General features: G+C 34.6%; 1 long non-coding RNA gene across 1 annotated transcript; it reads right to left on the reverse strand.

The window, feature by feature from the left end:
- Positions 1-9044: 9044 nt before the first annotated feature.
- On the reverse strand, positions 9045-9641 carry LOC120416369 (uncharacterized). Its single transcript, XR_005605338.2, has 2 exons — positions 9414-9641; positions 9045-9355 (listed from the first exon to the last, which is right to left on the reverse strand). It is a non-coding gene; the product is annotated as an uncharacterized LOC120416369 (long non-coding RNA).
- Positions 9642-16056: the final 6415 nt, after the last annotated feature.

Raw genomic sequence — 16056 nt, forward strand, 5'->3', positions numbered from 1 at the left:
ACTCATTTTGTTACTCCAACTGAATTAACCCTCTACAACCCAACCCTGCCTCTAGACGGGCTTCGATTTAAAAATTCGCCAAAAATCCATTTCTCAACCAATTTTTGATCTTTAAAAAGCATTGGAAAGAAGAAATCTTAAAATTTTAGAAAATTTTAGGGTTGGATGTTTGGCTTGTTTTGCCAATGTTTTCAAAAATGACATTTTTTTAGGGGTCAACAATGGCTGTGTTTTTAACAAACGTTTCCAATATTTTAAGTAAAAATAAGTGTTCAGTAATTTTTGTAGTGTCCCAGACTATGCCTCTGCGCATTTTTTACAATTTAAATGGTAATGGTACCATTTTATAGCAGAAAATGTGAAAAACAAGCAAAAAAATGAAAAAGTGACTTTAAAAACATGAAAAAATAGATAGGAAAAATGTAATGATATGAGGTGGTAGAATAGGCCAAATACTACCAAAAACAAAGATAAAATAAACAAGATAAATGCAAATTAAAATATTAAAAATAAAACAAGAAAAACATGAAACAAGCGAAGTAAAGTTTTTCGTAGAACAAAAGTAGCCCAAAATGACCTCCTTAACACGGGAAAAATAAAAAAAAATCGAAAATAAAATTCGGGCAGTAAATTTATTACTATTTTTGTTCAGTACGTATTCGTTTTAAGCATCTATTCTTAAAATATTTATGATCCTAGCCTGTGAAATACTGTAAATAGTGAAAACTTGGCCAGCAATTATCTTAACTTCACTTAATTCACTTTGAATCACACAAAAAATGGGAAGCCCTGCAACAAACAGTATGTAACTGTAATGTTCCAGCAGCTTCATAAATTTTATCAAAAGCGTCTAGCACGTTAATTGCTAATTTATTTACAAAATTCAGCAAACAATTTCATCAACATAGTCTTTTCTGTCCATTATATTAGTTTTCAAACAAAGAAATTATTAAAACGAATAACTGAATGATGCAAATAAAAACTATATTTTTAGGGTCATCAAGTTTTTACAAAATTCAAAGGTCAGGATGATTGCAGTTTTTCTTATACAATACCAAACATGGTTTCAATTTCTATTAATTTTGCTTATTGTTAAATCTTTATGTTAATTTTAAGATTTAAAACTTTTTTAATTAAACTTAGGCCGTTGCAAATAATTTTTGAATTTTATGTCCCTTGGCTCTGACCAAAGTCGAGAGGGGGGGGGGGGGGCAAAAAAAAAATATAAAAATTTAAATTACAAGCCTAGGTTTCAACTTTTGGATGAAAAAAGTGTTTTAAAATGCATTTAACAGGCGTACAGTTGCTTTCCAATCATTAGTTTTGAAAATATCGAGGTATTGACGGAATTTTTTTTTTCGCAAAAAAAAACTTTATGTGAGACTGTACATTGGCATTTCATGAAAATTTTAAATGTTTTCAAAGGAGTTCAAACATGCTAAATATGATAATAAACGCGGGAAAATGCATTTTAACTGGTTTTCAGTTGATTAAACTTTAATTTTCATTAAAATTTTGAAGCTTTTCGAAAAAAAATATTTTTTTTGCCCCCTAATTATTCAGGCCAACTTTGAAGGGGGGCGACATAAACTTTGAAAAATATTTGCAACGGCCTTATTTTTAATTTAATAATTTAAAATAATTTAATTTTTTTTTTGTGATTTTTGTAAACATTCTGTAAGGTTGTTGCAAAAAAATAAATAGTTGATTGAAGAATAATATTCCATAAAGTATAAAAAGAACTTTCTGTAATCTAACATACGATTTTCAACATTATTTTGTCATTTTTCACGTTCCGTGAAATTTAATGACTTGGAATTATGGACTCCGTAAAAATTATATTTTTTGAGCGTGAAAAATAACGAAGCCCAAATCATTCTTCAAAATTGTTTGGGCATTTACGTCAAAACCTCTACGTCGTCCGTTGTGTGCTATCTTGTGACAACGACCATTTAGTACTATTCGAGAAAATCAATTTTTAAAGTTTGATGATAAATATTTTCAAAACTATGAATGCTAAAGCCAAACTTTTTAAAGCAATCGGTTCGTATACTATCCCTTAACAAACGCTCTAAGTTTCAACTTATTTGGTTACAACATTTAAAAGATACAGTAAATTACGTAACCAAAAATCTGAAAAGCACGTGTCACAAGTGTGTTTCGAAAGTAAAATTGTAATGCGTGTCACAAGTGTGCACATAATTCCCCAAATCAATCAAAAATAGGCCTTTATCAATAGTTTAACCGACTTAATCAGTATATTTTCATAAACAATAGATTGCATTGCCTTTAGAAAGTGTGTAAATAAAAGCAAAGCAATCCACTTTAACGACCCCCGGGTCTTTTGTGGTCTCTGTTGCAAGTTTCTGCTCATTTCTAGGCATTCGAAGGTTATGTGTGGTGAGTCACCCAAAACCTCTTTTACGCAAATGGACCGACATTTTACTTCCCCATCCGATAGAAGGCCAGGAGGATAAGACGGGAATCGAACCCGCGCCCCATAGCAACTTAGGAATCGGCAGCCGAAGCCGCTAACCATCGCGCCACGAGGCCCTCCAATATGTGTGTATCAATATAAATTTTTGAAAAACAAGAAAATTTTTCCACATTTTCCATCAACATATATGACGTGTCACAAGTGTGCACGATCATTTTGATTTTAAATTGGTCTATGTCACAATAGGGTGTAATATCAAAATCGATTTAGCAGCACAGCACTTTTCAGTTCCTTTTGAGGCCCTAAACAACTCCTCAAAGTTTTGGACCGATTGGTTTAGTCCTCACTTTGCGCAAAGCAATTCGATTTTCCAAATAAATTTGAATGGGGAAAACCATTTTTTTGAATTTTGATATTTATCAAATCCCCGATTCATGCTATATCAAAACCGGACTCATATTCGGATGCTCTGGAATGTGCTTTACAATTTTCCCGAAGAGAGCATGGTGCTAACTTGCTCCTGAAAGAAGATATAGCGTCCTCAAAACTCGTCTGAAACGTGATTTTCGAGCAAAAAACACGTTTTAGACGAGTTTTGAACACGCTGTATCTTTTTTTAGGGTCAAGCTAGCACCATACTCTCTTCGGGAAAATTGTAGAGCACATTCCAGAGCATCCGAATATGAGTTTTTTTTTTGAAAAGTTCAGAAAATTTGCTATAAAATTGTCTAAGAGACATTGAAGATTGGATCTCGGGTTGCTGAGATACAACCGCTTAAAGAAAAAGAAACACGAAAATTGAAGATTTCTAAGTCTCACCAAAACAACCCACCATTTTCTAATGTCGATATCTCAGCAACTAATGGTCCGATTTTCAATGTTAAAACATGAAACATTCGTAAAATTTTCCGATCATTTCGAAAAAAATATTTTGAAAGTTTTTAAATCAAGACTAACATTTTAAAAGGGCCAAACATTAAATATTACGCCCATTTAAAAAGCTAGTCTTGATTTAATTTGTTTCAAAATATTTTTTTCGAAAAGATCGGAAAATTTCACCAATGTTTCATGTTTTAACATTGAAACTCGGACCGTCAATTGCTGAGATATCGACATTAGAAAATGGTGGGTAGTTTTGGTGAGACTTAGAAAACTTCAATTTTCTTAAAGCGGCTGTATCTCAGCAACCCGAGGTCCATTCTTCAATGTCTCTTAGACAATTTTATAGCAAATTTTCTGAACTCTTCAAAAAAAAAATTTTTTGAAATGGTCACTCATGGTCACTACCGTCACCTGGGGTCAATCGGGACTACAGTCTGAATAGGGACAGCATGTTTTAGAACACTTAAAAGCATCAAATTTGGAAATGAATGAACACATTTTGTTGCTCTGAATATGGTCTAACCGAAATCACTTTAAAAAAAACAAAATATTAGACTGCAAGACTGCTTAAACTGCTGTCCCAATTCGCCCCATGTGTCCCAATTCGCCCCAGATGACGGTATTTTTAAAAATCGAAAAACTGCAAATATTTCGTTAAAATCAAACTTTCGGTGGCTATATACTAAAAACGGAGCTCTTTATTAAAAAATTTGTAAAGAACTTTTCGATTGCAAATTCAATTTTGCATTAAAAAATAACACCAAATTTGAAATTTCGATTTTTTCCAAAAACCACTATTTTTTCAAAAATTCATAACTCGGCGGCAGTTTTTTTGACCATGTTTCTCTATGGGAAATTGAGTTTTAGTGAAAAAAAGTTGATTAAAAATCTGCAAAAAAAAATCCGTGTACCTATTTTTTCTCAAAAGTCCTCAACAACACCTACAACTTTGCTGAAGACACCAAATTGATCAAAAAATTCACTCAAAAGTTACAGCTGTTTGAATATTTACATACCATTTTTGTATGGACAGCAGCCAAAATTGTATGGAGACTTGTATGGGTTAACCAATGACACAAAATAGCTTATTTGGTCATAGGGAAGGCCGCCACAAAGTTTGAGCCAAATCAAAAAATACAAAAAATAAAAATGGTCGAAATCGGCCGATTTCGTAGAGAGTTGCTCTTATAAGACTGGAATTTTTGAATTTTAAAAATATTTTGACGTTAGAAAAAAATGTCTAATTACAAGACACTTAAAGAACCTAATTTTATTAAATTTTTATTCTTTGCAAGGCTGTATCGTGTCATCTCTGTGTCAGGTTTTGCAGTTTAAAAGGAATTTCAAGAGAATTTTCACAGCTATTCGATGAAAATATTTTTGGAAATGGACAAAAATTTCAAGCTTTAAGAAAACGCATTCTTTTTTTTAATAAAATTATAGTGGTACATACTTCTCTATGAAACAAAAGTTGAGAGTTTTCGTCTTCTTTTTTTTTTTTTTGAATAATAAATAAAAAATAATTAATTGAAAAAATCGGTATTTTTTCCAGCAACCGAATTTTCGGATAGTCCTCATCCAATCCTACAACTTTGCCGAAGACGTCGAATAAGATAAGAAAATTCTTTTAACGGTGCACATCAACCAGAGCTTTTGCACCCAGATTATTGTTACAGACATCCCAAGTAACATTTTTTTTCAAGAGTTCTACAGGAGCTCTTCAAGATAGCTACAGCATAGCAGTTTGGACCGCGGTAGGATAAAATTCTCTTCAAAACTTCTTCAGGAGTTTGTAAGAGTACTTGAAGAGAGTTTTATCCTACCGCGGTCCAAACTGCAATGCTGTAGCTATCTTGAAGAGCTCTTATAGAACTCCTGGGAAAAAATGTTACCTGGGATTTTAGTATCTTTAAAACTACGGGTACTATCGAAATATTTATTTATTCATTCCCTAAAGTACTGTCCAAAAAGAAATTTACAACATAGTTTGATTAATTTTACAATCCCGTTATTGCAGGATTGGGTCCGTAAGTTTGACCATTTTGGAATAAGAAGACAACAACTTCCTTCGTTTCTGTGCACCCTTAAAAGTTACAGATTCTCGATTATTTATGTACGATTTTCGTTTGGACAGCTGGCAAAATTGTTTGGAGATTTGAATGCATTGTTTTGGGTAAAGCAATGACACAAAATGGCTTCTTTGGTAAATTTTGAGACAAATAAAAAAATACATACAAAAACCCAGTTCGAAATTTGGGGAGTTTTGCTCAATTGATTTTATTAAATGATAACTAGGCACCATAATTCACTCGTCAAATTATGATGAAATTCAAAAAAAAAAATTGTTGGTAGTAAATTACAGTATTATGCTTCAAAAAGCATCGAGAGTACCTCAACAAAACTTTTCCATTACGTGAAGTTGATGATGAAACTGGCTCAACTTCAGCGTGTCGAGTTCGTAGAACATTCAGTTAATTTTATTCTGCGCAACATGCCAGTTGTCCTGTGGACACTTTTCGTTCCAAGTGCTTTCGCAATTATGCACAATTTCAATTGCGATAGTGTTCCACTGGAATCACTTGTTCCAAAGGCAGAGGTAGTGAAATTTGATGACTTTTTCGCCGAATTTGAACGCATGAAGCCGTATTACTTCAACGAAACGAGCTACTTGTTTAATGGTTCCAATGTAGATTGTTTAAATAATAATAGTCCCGTCGGATTTGTTATGAATTGGAACACAAATTTTGCCGTATTGTTACGACGCTGGGATGACTTAGATTATAAATGTGAAAAGATTTATTTTGAAAGGGATGGCAAAGGTTTACTTATCCCAAAAATCGACAAACCAGAAAGTTTACTGAAAATTTTGAAATTCAACGTGGATTCAAAAGCGCTGCAGCTAACTTACGTTACATCTTCAGAACATTATAGAATTCACGAATTTGTCCCCATTACATGGTCAAGTCACAACTTCGAAAACATCAGCAACACCAACTGCAGTTTGGATTTAGGTTCTTTTCAGAAAAGAAAACATTTTGACAGGAACAGGGCAAACCATGTAATCAGTGGAGTTATAGTTATTTCTTTGGCAATCGCATCTGTTGTATTTTTCATGTGTCGATGGTTTCAAACAGGTCCCGTGCTCAGTGTGCAATTTGTACAAATTCATGATATTACTGCTTGAAAAAAAATTATACACACATTATATTTCTTTTGCTCATGGTTGAATAAAGAATAATTTACTCTAAATTCACTTTGTATTATTTTCAAACATTAAAGAAAAACCTACACATTTATGAATTACTCGTTTTATTTTGAATTTCTTTAGTAAGCATCCAATGAAGATTTGATTTACCCTTTTGTTTTATTTTAAACCTCAAAATCAATTTCTAACCACAAGCTTAAACAATTATGAGGCAATCCCACCTAATTACGGGTAGGTCCCCCAATCAACCTGGCGCCATTGACAGATTCTCCCTTCCCTTAACGACCTACCACCAGCTTCAACAGTAGCAGGTTGAGTCCGATCACCTGCGCGTTTGCCCCTTCGGATCGGCACATTTTCATTATTGTGTCAATCATGGCACGATTCTCGCCACCGGTGTGACACTTTTCTCGGGCGAAAACGCCACCCGACCACTGCCACTGACAGCCCGTCAAATTCTGCCTGGCTGAGGGTTTTTCGCTAGATTGGTTCAAAATGATCCATGAAAAAAGTTTGTTGAAGATCGCAATTCGATTGGACGTCATCCAGAAAAGTTTTAAGAACACTTGGAAAAAACGAAAAACGAAACGAAACTATTGGCACTACGCCCCCCGGGGCATGGCCTTCCTCTAACGTGGGATTTCTGCTCCAGCGCCTCTGACGAGACAGGAGAAACCGGGACCGACGTTTTACTTCACCATCCGATAGAAGCTCAGTGGATAAGGCGGGAATCGAACCCGCGTCTCATAGCATCATCGGGATCGGCAGCCGAAGCCGCTACCCCTGCGCCACGAGACCCACACTTGGGGAAAACCCAAAAAAGGGTAAAACGGATAAGGAATAATTTTTTCTCATTAATTATTCTAAAAAATCTCCAAACAGGCTGAAATCAATCAATTTGTGTGTTTCAACAATTTTGTGAGAAGAGAATTAATTCGAAAAATAGAGTTTGGAATCTTGAACCAGTCTACTACTAACCAACTTTGACTCCGCTGAAACTTAACCCTCTACAACCTAACCCCGCCTCTAGACGGGCTTCGATTTAAAAAATCGCCAAAAATCAATTTTTCAACCAAGTTTTGATCTTTAAAAAGCACTGGAAAGAAGAACTAAAATTTTAGAAAATTTCAGGGTTGGAAGTTTAACTTGTTTTATGTGACTTTGCCAATGTTTTTAAAAATGTCATTTTTTTAGGGGTCAACTTAGGCTGTGTTTTTCACTAACATTTCCAACATTTTTAGTAAAAAGAAGTATGCAGTAATTTTTGTAGTGTCCCAGACTATGCCTCTACGCATTTTTTTGCAATTTAAATGATGATGGTGCGATTCTATAGCAGAAAATGTGAAAAACATGCAAAAAATTGAAAAAGTGACTGTAAAAACATGAAAAAATTAGATAGGCGAAATGTAATTATATTAGGTGGTAGAGTAGGCCAAATACTACCAAAAACAAACATAAACTAAACAAGATAAATGCAAATTAAAATACTAAAAATGAAACAAGAAAAACATAAAACAAGAGAAGAAAAGTTTTTCGTAGAACAAAAGTTGCTCAAAATGACCTCCTAAACACGGGAAAAATAAATATTTTCGAAAAAAAAATTTGGGCAGTAGAGGGTTAACTTGAAGGAAAAACCAGAGAGAAGGGAAATGAGAGGGTACACTGGCGATTTATTTTTGACCCCGTAACGCGGTACACAGGTACACAGCCCTTCAGTATAATCTCAGCAGCCAAGCGTGACAAATTTTTGTTCAGTGGAGACTTTAGGCGTTACTTTTTTGGTGACATTTCCCGCTGTCAAATATTTTCATCTCTTTGCAAAATAAACTGTCAAATCGTTTTTTTGTAAATCAGGGAAAATCGAGGGGAAATGATGCAAACGAACCTTATTCAGTTCTTCTGTCTGGTTTAACCTTACCGGTGTTTGCGATATATTTTGGATAACTTATTGAGGTCTCTTGAGTTTATTCGGTGCCGGTGTGACCACAGATCCGATAAAAATCATTGTAAAGTGAATCGCAAATCATTTTTTTAATTTCTAAATTGATTTGCACTTCAATATAATTTGATATTCCTAATCTGACTTGGTTCTGAAATTATCTTTTGGATGCTGTCTGCCCCGAGACACCTCTTCGTAGCCCGGTCCACACAAGAGAAAGGGCCAGTGGACTGTATAAGAATTGTAAGCAAAACTCTTCTGGAAGGTGAATAACGATCAGGTCCTGCGAACACGGTTCACTTGCTACTACGGGGTTCTGGACTAAAACAAAACGGATTTAAACTTACAATAGCGTGTGGTAGAGAACTTCTCGGGCCGTGCGCAAAGTGCAAGAGATCGGCAACGAAGCAATTCTTGGGGCCGACAGCAGAATCTGTGCAATATGGGGTTCTTTAGAGTCAGAAGCTATTTAATTTCATCCTCAGCGATGCGAAATAACATTTTAGACAATTTTTAACCTTTATTTGAGCATTTTTTATAATTTTCATTTTGTATAATAGAACTGTTTTTTGAGTAAGCAGCTGCGATAGTCGTTTATTACCACGGAGTTCATCCTTCAACCATCCGTGAACCTGCGTTGAGGCCGGGGTAAGTTACGGACTGGGTTATGGTAAGGGTGGTGACGAAAACGACGACAATGGCGAGGAACATCGCCAGCTCCTGGCAGGCCGTGTAGAACTTTTGCTTGTTGGCTCGTGCCACCGTCTTGGAATTGTTTTCGCGGAACATAAGAGGCCGGATATGAAAGTCGAGCCGAGCCGCGAACTGCACAGCTTTATGCGGATACGCTTTCTGATTACTTTTGCCTCAGCGTCCAGTTTCTTTTGCCGTTCTGTAAAAAAAAATTGAATTAATTGTAATTGATGCTGATAGTTCACAATCGTACTCACCAGATCATGATTTCATGTAGATAGCTAGTTTTTTTTTCGTGGGTCGGGGTTTGTTTATTTTAAAACTGTCATTGCTGGTTTGAAGAAGATTGCTGTGATGAAAAAAATCATCTTCCACTTTCATAACGCCTGAAAACAGTAACGCCTCATCGAAGGCGTTACGGTTGTACCTTTGGTTGGTGCCATGAATTTGGCGGAAATTTGCTCCGAGTCCGCGCTCTATTTTCCCTTCTCTCTGGAAAAACGTTTTGTACCTTATGGGCTATCTACAATCACTTAGCTTAGAACATCTAAGTAAAGTAGTTACTTAGGAAAGTACGCAACTTACGGCCGTCATCCACAATCAACTTAGAAATTTTGCTGGGCTGATATACGTTGCTATGCAGTTGTTTGTTTACCTTTGATATTGAAACGTCAACTTACCGTAGATTTTGAAATTTTTCAAACCATACGTCAGTTTCTAATTTGATTACTTTTCCATTGTAGAAGCTCGGCTTCATTTCCATTGATTCAAATTCCTAAGCTAAGTGAAATTTTCTAAGCTAAGTGATTGTAGATAGGCCATTAGGGTTCAGTGACAACCTGCCATACTGCTAACGTTGACGACGTTCTATCGCGTGTCGAGAATCTTTACGCTTGTCAACGGTAAACTGTGCCGGTAAACTGTTCTGAACTTGATTCAAATTTTCGCATCATAACCTCAAAACCCACGCATCGATTCAAAAGAAACCAACCAGATCGATGCCAACTTCCCGCGTACATAAACAAACTTCGAGAACCTCATTCATAGCCCCCGGGGGCCTCCCCGTATTGCAAAACCACATTCTAATTTTTCCTCACATTTATTTTTTTTAGTTCAAGCTCACCGATCACCGTCGAAATCGTGAGCTAAGTTTGCGCCACCATCCGTATTTCGGTGCGCGGGGCCCGGGCAATTGATGGAAAATTCATTACCGTAGTTCCACCTTCGGTTGACCGTTGGCTGGTTGGTCGAATTCTTTCGTGTAGGTTTCGGTGACTGCACTTGTGCCCAGTTCGAAAGGTACCTACGTAACGTAACGTAGTGCTGCGCCGTTGAACCGTACACCTTAGACAAATGTTCATATACATTTTGTCCAACTTTGAAGGCCAAGCTGCCCGCTAGGTTTCTTGAACTGAAGAAATCCGTAAGAACTGATATGCTCTCTGGAAACAAGCAATACTGGTTAAATTATATTTTCAATAAAATACATTAATGTATTTTGTATGTGTATTAATTCATACACATTCGAAAATCTGTATCCTAGGTAGGTAGGACTTTTCAGAAAAAAAATAAGTTACCCTCTTTAAAAATTTCCTGCTTTTAAGACATTGCTTTATTACCTAATTTAAATTCCTGAAATCTTTATCTCCAGAATTTTTTTTTTAAATAGACCAAAAAAGCATGCCATATTTCAATAGTGCCAAATATTCATTATTGTGGACTTTTGAAATATTAGTCTTGATTTGAAATTTTCATAATATTTTTAAGAAGCGATCAGAAAATTTTAGGAATGATTTATTATTTGATATTGAAAATCAATAGTTTAAGAAATATCAGCATTCGAAATTTGAGAAAAGTTTGTTTGAAAAGGGGTTTTTTGGCCCACTAAAACACAAAAAAAATCCAAAAAATATAAAAATTCGGATGTTTGGACTTTATTTTTAGTGATAAACAATAATAAAAATGTGTAATGTCTTTAAAAGTGAAGCCACTGCGATTAGAATAATTTTAAGTATATTTGGGCTTAACTAAAAATCTATACATTTTTTGAAAATTTTCGATGTACAGTACCAAACAAGTTTTTTCCGTTAATTTTTTTTTTGTCAAAACATACAATTATTGAAAAAAAAATGATTGCAAAACATCTGAACTAGTCTAAAATGTATTCAAAAAACCCCTTTTTTTATTCATATGTTTAGACTATGGCTTTTTATTTTATTTTATTTTATTTTTTGCCCCCTCGACTCCGGCAAATGCCGAAAAACAATAACTTTGCATTGGCCTAATTGGAAATAAAAGTCTTAAAACTTAAACAAAAACAAAAAAACTTTATTCTTCGTTGTTACCAATTAAGCATTTTTGGACTCATTTAAAAAAAATGGAATTTTAATAACAATCCAATGTACAGTACGGCAAAAACATATTTTTTCCTCAATACTTAGATATTTAAAAAACCCTTGATTGCAAATCAAATAAATTTTTGTAAGATGGATTTTAAAACTTCATTTTAAATTCATGGCTTGGAGATATTTTGTTTACATATTTTTTAAAGAGCAGAATCGAATGTGTGAGCGATAAGTACTTAAATTTGTCTATAAAATGTACCTTTTTCAAGTTACAGCCACTTTTTGGTAGGAATATTCGATTTATTTTTGTTTAATTTAATTTTTTTAAGGAAAAGTATCCCTGAAAAAAAAAATTTAGGAACTGAAAAATTTCCTAAAATAGGACAGTGGACAGCACATATTTCGAAACATTTTTAACAAACCGATGGAAATGATTTTTGCTAAGTGTCACCTAGTTATCTTGTAATTTTCAAATGACGAAATCTCAAAAAACTATTTGTACGATTTTCAATGTAAAAAAAATAACCATGTGGAAATTTTCCGATCTTTTCAATAAAAATATTTCAAACATTTAATAATTTGGTCAAAAATATTAAAATAATGAAAATTTAAGAATGGTGGATGGTTTGTTTTTGGAGACTTGTATGGAAAAACTAATGATAAAATGACTTTTTTTGACGAAGGAAATGCATTGTCCAAATAAAAAAATACAAAGAAAAGTTGAAAAGTTTGTGAAATCGAAAAGAATCATTTTTTTTTCTTTTGCAAAATAAGCATTATTGGCATATTACTTTTGTAAGGACCATACCATAAGTTTCGATGAGGTCATGTTTGGAAGAACCAATTCTTTCAAAACAATACAAGAAATACTTTTTGTTTAATTTCTTGTGAAATGATTTTCTTCTATAGTTTCATGCACAGGTTTGGTGCTTATGATTACTTTATTAAAGTATTCTTGTAAAATTCATATTTTTTTCACAATACAGTCCAGACTCGATTATCCGAAGGCCTCGGAAAAAATTCACTTCGGATAATCGAATCACGAAAAAAAATTTTTTTTCGTTGTCTTATTTTTGATTATTGAGCATAGGTATGACTACTAATCACGCTAAAATTATTTAGAATTTATAAATCCAACATGGCGGCCAAAATGGCGGTGATGCAATATTGAAAAAATGCATTTAATTTTTTAAAAGGCAATCAACAACCCAAATTTCTTAGGTCTTAGAACTCAAATTTTATGTTAAAAACAAGAAAATTAAAAAATACGATTTTTTTTTTGTTCGTGGTTCGATTATCCGAAGTCCCATACAAACCATCAGATAATCGAACTTCGGATAATCGAAACTTCGGATAATCGAGTCTGGACTGTATACCGTATTTTTTTTTTCGAAAATACTAAAATATTCTAAATTTGGATATCAAACGAATTGAAATTACGTATACCTTTGCAATTCATTAGATTTTTTTTGGAAAATACTAAAATTTTCACAAAATACTGTATTTTTTTAAAGCACTCAAATTTTTATAATTTGCAATATGGGTGAGACGCAAAATTTTTTATGAATCATACACAGTTTGAATGTATTTATTAAGCATGCAAAATTTCGCTTCGTTCGATACCCATATTTCATATTAAGAAAATTTGAGTATTTTCGAAAAAAAATTACGGTAATTTGTGAAAACATTAGGATTTTCAAAAAATATCTAGTGAATTGAAAAAAGCATACGAAATTTAAATTCGTTTGATACCCAAATTTAGAATATTTGAGTATTTAAAAAAAAACGGTATTTTGTGAAAATTTTAGTATTGTACAAAAATAATTTAACAGAGCGAAAAAAGTATACAAAATTTGGCTTCGTTTGATACCCATATTGCATGTTTTGAAGATATGAGTATTTTCGAAAAAAAAACGGTATTTTGTGAACACATTTTTTGAGCACATATTTATACTTTGAAACTTACTAAAAGTAAATCTTTCCCAGTTCCTGAGGGGAACACCCTTGAAGAGTATCGGGGCCGGCATTTACAAAGCGGATTCAGTGGCAGTTTCATTCTCAACTTAATGTTAACATGTTAAGGTTAATGTTAACATTCCATAGGTCGCCTCCCTAAGGTGTCGTGATAAGGTCCAGTTTGTGACGATACACTACCTTCCCTTTACTAAGCAATCGATTCCAGAAGGGAAAAGATCACCAGTTGTGTTGGTCCGAGCCGGGATTTGAACCCCGATCTACCGCTTACGAGGCGGAAGCGTTACCACTGGGCTACGTGGCTCGGTCAACTTAACTTACTAGATTTTCAAAAAATATTTTCTTAGTGAAAGCATTATCGCCATCGTCTGACGATAATAATATCGACGATATTTTTTATCGATTTACAACCTTGATTGGAATATTCCATTATTACTAGATTTATCTAAAAAGTCCAAGGGTTTTGCTGAAGAATACAAAGTTCCTAAATGTTTTTGTTTTTTCAAGTGAATATCTTTTGACAACTGATATAAGCTCTAATTTGGTAAACAAAACCACGTTAGGCAGATAAGATGTACACGGAGAAAAAAGAGTTCCCAAAATTGTGAACAAGCGTTCATTTTTCATTTCATTTAATTTTTTCATGAACGCTTGTTCACGATTTTGAGAACTCTTTTTTCTCCGGGTATCAGCTACTAGGTCATAGTCAAAATTATGAGAACCACATTTTCATTATGTTGAAGGTAAAATTAACTCAAAATCTAAAACATTATAAAAAGTTATGCAACTGCCAAAACATATCAAAATCCAGACTCTATTATCCGAAGCCTCGATTGTCCGATGTTCGATTCGGATAATTCAATTATCAGCAAAAAAAATATTTTAATTTTCTTGCTTTAAACATCAAATTCGCGTTCTGCGACTCAATTTTAGTAAAATTTGAAGAGTTGATAGTCTATTAAATTACAGTCCATTTTTATATTTCATAACCGCCATTTTGGCCGCCATCTTGGTTTTGAAAATTCTAGATCTCTCGTAGTTTAGGAATCATTCCTAAATTCGACAATCAAAAATAAAACAACGATTTATTTCTTTATTTATTTTTTTGGTTTTCGATTATCCGAAGTGACATTTTTCCAAGGCCCTTGGGTAAACAATGTTGAATTTTTCTTAGGATTATTATTTTTTAGTTTTACGTTTTTTCGTTTTTAAACAAAATTAAAATGTTCTATTAAAAATTACTAGTTTTGAATTGTCAAACATTGTAATATTCGGGACTCCAGATTTCTAAAAAGACACGACTCCACAGAAATCGACTTCACAGTCCTGGTTTAATTAACATCAAGCTTTCAATCAAAATGCAAAATAAAACAAGATTTGTTCGATTCATTAAAGAATCGATCAACTGTTAACGAAGAATTCTAGCCCGCTGCTGCTGCTGCCCCACCTTAACTTTTTTCGCACAGGCATTTTGCACCATTTCGAACCACCACCGCGCAGCGTCAAGTGACCGCCAACGGGGGACCTCACCCCTACAATATCCGACTGACTCCTAAACCGAACCAACCTGGCCAATCACCCGGTGAACACCCCCCAAACCACCGTTTGTGCGCGCTAAAAATTAAGATAAAAATGGAACGTGATTTATGAAAGGACCGTTTGGTGGCCCACCGCCAGCGGATCGTTCCGCGAGTGGCCACACTTTGGCTTTGGGAAAGGATCGGTGTACTACCGGATCAAGGTCAGATTGATCTAATGCCTCGGTGTGACTCAACGGAGTTCGTGTCAATTGAAACTGGAAATATTTTAAAAGGTTTGATTTGATCAATGAAAAATTCAAACTTGAGAGGCTAAGTGCCGAAGGCAGTGATCGGATATGGTTGGTGGTTTCGGTGGGAACCCGTTGATCGGATCGCGATTTGCGGATGGAACTGCGGTGTGACAGGTGACAATATTGGAATTGGTTGGAATGATGGCGATTGGAGGTTATTTGGATAAACGAAAAAGTATTGTTGATTTGTTCAAACCCAAACAAGCTCACTTCAACAGCCCTGTCCATGTCACTAAAGCAAACACCTCTTCATTTGACCTGATGGATTCAACTCAACGCGTGATCGCTCTAAATCCCTGTCAATCATAACTCAAGCACGCGTCTTGCCCGTAGAAACCAGAAGCTCACAACTCGTGTCAGAAGATCATCCGCAGGGCACGCTTCTTCCTCCAAGACACCAAATTTGTCAGCTCAAGATCCGAAAAAAGTTCGTGAGTAATGCGATTACGATCCGATCCAATTCACTTCCAAACGGAGCATGATTTATTGAGGGGATGTTACTGGCCGAACAATAGATCACCCACCGTGGCAACAGGTACGGGGACCTTGAACTGTCACTTTGAATCTAGATCAATAGCGAAGGAGGTTGAACGCGAACGTAACGTCAACCGAGCACCAAGTCATCAATCATGTTTTGGCTGGGAATTGGCGTTGAAAATTGGTTCTAGGAAGTGTGTTAAATTCAACTATTCGTTTTCAAATGAAACGGTTCAATGAACGAGTTAATCATAAACCTTCAATTTAAGTCCC

Source organism: Culex pipiens, chromosome 2, assembly GCF_016801865.2.
Source record: "Culex pipiens pallens isolate TS chromosome 2, TS_CPP_V2, whole genome shotgun sequence".
NCBI classification, from domain to species: Eukaryota; Metazoa; Arthropoda; class Insecta; order Diptera; family Culicidae; genus Culex; species Culex pipiens.